This window comes from Agelaius phoeniceus, chromosome 1 (genome assembly GCF_051311805.1).
Source record: "Agelaius phoeniceus isolate bAgePho1 chromosome 1, bAgePho1.hap1, whole genome shotgun sequence".
Taxonomy (NCBI): Eukaryota; Metazoa; Chordata; class Aves; order Passeriformes; family Icteridae; genus Agelaius; species Agelaius phoeniceus.
The window spans coordinates 86,954,543-86,960,542 of record NC_135265.1 but is presented as its reverse complement, the minus strand read 5'-3'; positions in this window follow the sequence as shown (position 1 = coordinate 86,960,542).

Sequence of the window (6,000 nt, the reverse complement as noted above, 5' to 3'; positions counted from 1 at the left end):
GTAGTTTCTGAGCAAGCACATGAAATCTGTCATTCTCCTGCCCCATAAGAGGGCTGAAATCCTAAAAGGCAGAGATTTTTGAGACTGTCTGTCAAGTCTATATTTCACAGATTAAAACTGGAAAAAAGAAAAGGGGGAAAAAAACCCCCAAAAATAAGAAGAAATAGACACACGTTTTTCTGAGAAACCAAGCTTACAGCTTCTGGCTGGTAAATATGCCAAAGTCTGCCAATTAAAATAAAATTTTGCAAAATTCCTGTATAAATATACAAAATATTTAAGCTTACAGAAGGGAATTCAGCACAGAGGCTGGAGGAAATGTTAGTCAGGGAAGATGAGAGATCTAGAGGTGATGGTGTATGATGGTGCTCTGAAACAACATTAAAGAAGCAGGCACTGCCAATCGGTTTAAAATGGAAGAGAAAAACATGAAGAATCAATATATTTTATTTGTTTATTTTATTTTATTTACTTTTACTTCAGGATTATGAGAAATAGATTTTAATTTCTCCTTTCAGAGGTCACAGTGTATTATTGGTTTTGATGAGAATACAGGCCCAGGCATGGAAGCATTTATGCTTATCCTATGTTAACAGATGTTATGGGGACTTTTCTGTGAACAGCTGCAGACTAAGGTGGTGCCAGTCACAATCTCCCACTGTATCACCACAAATTAAAACCCCAGGATACTTTCTAACCCTAATAGATAGAAGCTTACATGCACTGTTGTATGAGGTACTGCAGCACTGTTTTGATATTAAGAGGAAATAATGAGAAAAAATGGAGGTAGAAACCTGAAAAAATACTTTTTGTCAGTCTAGTGCAGAAAAGCACATTATAGACAGAACAAAAGCTGTCATTTTACAGGGGAAACAACCCAATATTATTTTATTTCTTTTGTAGTGAAGCAGGTGATTGTAGTCAGTTTGCCCTGTTTTAAGTCATTATTGCCTTTGCACCTACTCTTAATTATATATTTGGAACCTCTGAATCTATCTGAAACTGTCCCTTCCATTAGTGGCGGCTGGAACTTGTACCTCTTTCACAGTAAGCCTACTTCAATATTAACTCAAAAAGGATTTTGTGCTTTTAGCAGGGGAGCTATGGATAAATTTGTCAAAGGCAGAATGTTGGTAGTTTAGAGTGTCTGTCTTGTCAGATGGTGGCCTGCTCCTAACCTGAGTACAGTACAGTGAGTACCTGAGAGAGTAATGTAGTCATGTCTTCTGTCACACACACACATATAAATCACAAAAGGACATATTGGGAAAATGGTGTGAGGAGAAGTTTTAGAAAGCTGTTTCAAAGTAATATCACAGACAATCCATCAGTTGCTGGAGTTATTTAAGGAAGTGATGACATGAATGTTGCATTTGGCTTCTGGTCTCCAAATGCAAGCTCCTTTAGAAAGACTTTAACCTTCCTTTTCAGTGTGTGTATTTATGTGTGTTTTGCTCTTCTTCTACAGTGACTTGCAGAGTTGTTTCCCTCACAGGAATGGCAGTAACTGCTTCATTCCAAAAAGCCTAAATGAAGATCCATTGCCATGAATTTTTGGACCCAGATACAGGACACCAGAAACGTCAGATTGCAGGAGGGGAGAAAGGGCTCAGAACTAATTACCTTTCTTAAGAAAGTATCTTCCAGGGATTCCTAAACTAGATGTGCAAAATGATCCATATTATGAAAAAGTAGGCTTCATTTGAGAAACCTTGCCAGCTGGAGCACAGGAAGAGTGAAGTCCTGCTTTTCCTGTATTGTGAAATGGATTGAGGCAGCAGAGAGGAGCTGTATGCCTAGACAAAAGAGACCTGTGGCGCTGCACTTAGGGTAGCTTTTTCCTTTTAATTTTCTTGGCAAAACCAAAGGAGGAGAGGCCTGAGGAACTAAATCATGGAGAATGATGCAGACTGTCACAAGCTCAGACTGTCTTAGTGACCTGCAGACCTTGGTGGTGCCACCCTCTGTGGAACAGGAAGAATGTGATGTGCCTTCAAACAAACTTCCAAGTCTGTCCCATGTGGTTCTGATTTTTATTTGGAAAATACTGGAATACCAGCTAATGTTCTTGTGGAGAGATAGAATGTAAGAGAATAGTGCAGAAGGCAATCTCACCCCTGAGGAGATGCAGCTGTACTAATCACCAAAGATTAGGAACAGGCCTGCCCTTAACAGGCCACAGCTGTGTCCAATGAGGATGAGTGCTACAAAAGGTGGGTTAGCTGGCTAAGGGGTGACCTGGAGTTTGCTGGCTGTGTTTGGAGGAATTGCCCATGAGGAATCACCAAGAAGGTATGGAGCTTTTGCAATGAGGTGACATGTTCTCTCTTTTGGAAGCAGTATTGTGGTGCCTGACATTTTTTTTCTTTCAGGGTTCTAATAGGTCTTCTATAATTTTAACTGTTATGGTTGTGGAATCTGGATAGGAACTCTCTTGCCAAGTGAAGCAGTCCAGAGAGTTGAGTCAGACCAAAACACTTTAAAATGGCATGTAGATCTGTGGGTCTTTGAGGGGATTTGAGGTGCTTTAGCTTTTCTTGGGAGGACTTAGCATCTGTCAATTGTACTAGAAGCCAGAGTTATCCTACTAAGGGCTGTCCTTGATGGCATAACAAGCTGGTGGATATCCTTGTTAATTCAGTGTTTCCTTAGGACTCTCTCTTTGTGAGAAGACAGCCTGCTAAAAAAAAAATAGCCAAAGTAGCTCATCCAAATAACATGTTATGTGTGGACAAAACCATAATCCAGTGGAGATTTGAGTTTTGCTCTTGTGGAGCATCTTGGGGAAGGGTAACCCATTCTTTCCTAAGCTTTCACCTGATTACTACCAGGGATAATTAAGATGATGGCCAATTGCACCTTAGTGGCAGCCATATATCTGTCATGAAGCATTCCCCTCTGAGACCTTTAGTGTATTTTTGTAATGACTGATTTTTTTTCTCTTCTTGAAACAATTTATTATACCCTTCACAACACAACCATCTCATCATGGAGTTTAGTCATTATTGCATAACTTGAGCTGTCAGTAGGGTGACACAATTAATGTGTAGTTCCTTTGCTGTTTTGTTAACATAAACCCTGGAAAGTGTGGTTTTTCTTTTAAGGCCAGCACATAGTTTGTTTTCCCCAGCCTAAGTTTTAGAGTATTATAGTGCTTTAAAGTGCTTCAGAATTCACAGATGATGGTAGAAACAAGGCTTGGTAGGTAGCTGATGAAGAGTAGCTTATTCCTTGTGGCCTTTCCTTCACAGCAGCCTTTACTGTACAGAGTTTGTGTACATCTTTATATGCATCTTTTGTTCTAGGGAACTACTTTTTCAATAAATACGAGTTGGAGTAACAATATTTTTAGACAGGAGTCATTAGCTAATGGATAAAGCACTAGACTGAAATTCAAGAAACAGAAAGTGGTATAAAGTGAAACCTTACAATGGAAGTAGTAAAAAAATTATACTTATTGTGTTTGACTTTAGACAAAGTGTGCTTGGTTCTAAAACAGAGGAAGGAAATGTGTGAATCAGTCATCCCAAATACTCACTTTGGGACCTAGAGGCCAAACTGGTGAACCACTTATGAACCATTACCAATACCAGAAATTTCTGCTGGCAAAGTTATTTAGCTATCCTGTGTCTCCCACCTATACAGCCCTGATTATACAAATGAAAACCAAATCTGTGGGGAATAGGTGGATTTGTCCATGGTACCTATTTATTCTATGTACTATCTTTTCACATTTTAAAGAATTAGGTGCCTAGAGCCCTCGGCAAAGAAAGCGTTTAAAAAGGATACACACTGTATTCCTGAACTGGGACTTCTGGTTACTCTAAGTAGCTGCTGCAGGCACTTAACAAGTTCAAATTACAGCTGAAAGGCTATCTTGAATGCAGCTAGGGGATTGTTAAAATTTGCTAATGGCTTATGGTTTTCATTGTGGGGCACCAAGGTGGATGATTTCAGTTCCCATGACCTACATTATGTCCTGTGCAGGTGCAGAGGAGAGAGAAGAAATTTTCATTTTAATGTAACTTATTTGAACTAGAGTTTAAGCTGAGGCCTTAAAAATACTTCAGTGGTCTCTTTGTGTAAAAGATGCCCTGTGAAGGGCAGCTGTTAACTGTTCATGGGAAGGCCTGGCAGCCTGGAATAACCTGTTTTCAAATTGTGCCCTGTTACACCTGTGATCATGACTGCAAGTTTGCACTGATGGACTTAATTGTCTGCAGTGGGACTGGGGCTTATGGAGAGCAGTTTGGCTCAGCAGGTGAAACCAAGGCAGTGTGCTAATGTGTCAGACTTTATATATTCAAACAAGCAAGATATACTTCACTTACCTGTGGCTGTGTTGGCTTTGCAGTGTTTGGGAGCAGGAAACTCTTCAATGAGTTAGCTCAGCAAAGCTCACTCTGAGTGTTTGTGGGAAGTGAGTCTGCACAGTGAGTAGGTGCTGCCTTTACACAGCGTAATTGTGTTGCATGGAGACTGGGAGGTGGGTTTGCTGAAGGAGAAGGTTCAGCTAAATCATCAGACTGCTTCAGAGTTTGTGCCTGTGCTGCATTTTGCAGCTGCAGACATGGGAATATGCAGCCTTCTGGCTCCTTGAGAGGGTGACAGCTCCTCTCTGTGTAACACTAAATTCTCTTGGTCTTGGTGCTTGCACATGTGGGATTAGATTAATTCTGAGTAAAAGTGTATGGGTGGTGGTGGCTGTTGTGACTGCAAAAGTGCAGGTAATGTGTTTATGCGGAATTTATTGAAAATAGAAGTTCTTTTGGATGGAGCTTTGAGGTGAGTTTAGAATGAAGCCTGGCTGGAAGAGCTGTCTATGAGCTTACTTGGAAGAAGGCAGGAGGGGTAGTATTTTTAATCTGTTTTCATGGAAAAGACATTGATGAATTAAGGTTAAAAGATAGTTTGATGTAGAATGCAAATAACATCATGCTGTTACAAAGACTCCAAACTACCATATCTGAAAGGTATGTGAAATCAAGTAATTGTTGGGTTTTTATTTTATTGTTTATTTGCTAATAATGGAATTTCATTAGAGAATGTCCTTTTTTGACCACTCTTTTTCAAGTCCTATCAGCTGGCTGGATGCAGAATCCATTTTACTATAACTCTGTGTTGCGATTTCTTAAAAGCTGTCTTTGCAGCAGAAAAGACTGCTCTTGGCTACAGGTGATAGAACATGTGATGGCTGTAGAGGTGAGATGTGGTCTGCTAACAGTGATTTCTATAGCATACTCAGTTGTGTTTTGAGGAAGAAATAGGATAAGGACAGAGTTCCTTGCCTTTCTTAAAAATAAAGTGATTCCCAAATCCCCTGTTTGTGAATATACTGTTCATTCAAAAACACTCTGGAAATGTTATAACTGAAATAATGATTCCCTTTTTCCTTTTCTCAGTTAAATAATAAACCTTAGACCAAGAAACCCCTAGTGGAGCAGGATAATGGGGCTTACAAGAGAGATCTGGCACCAGGAATAATAATCACTTTGTGAATGGACCCAGTAGATAAAAGAAGCAATGATAGAAGCCCTTTCCTATCAAAACCAAATTATGTCTGGATAGGAAGGTACTCCTCTTGCTCTGTAGAGCAGCTGGCTGGTTGGAACTGGAAAAGAAGGACCATAATGGTTTAGGATGCATAGCTCTTCAAGATGCTGATGGTGAGGCTGATTTGGTAGCCTAATAGTTGGGGCATTCTCTCGGAAGGACAAAAATGAGTCCCTAGTTCCAAGGTCACAGATGAGAGTCTGTAGAGCTTATTGCCTCTTCCTGGTCTGATAATGAATTGTACTGACTATTTCTTGTATTAAAGAAACATACATGTGGCTAATTCTACAGAATGTGCTGAGGAAAACAAATTTGCTGTGGTTTAGCTTCAGATTTGCTGTCATTGAGTCCTAGGTGTATAAATGAGATCATGTTTTGGTTAAACTACTACTGATGATTTCTCTATATTTTTGAAGAATTGGCCTGCAGCTGTCTCCCCTCAGTCCA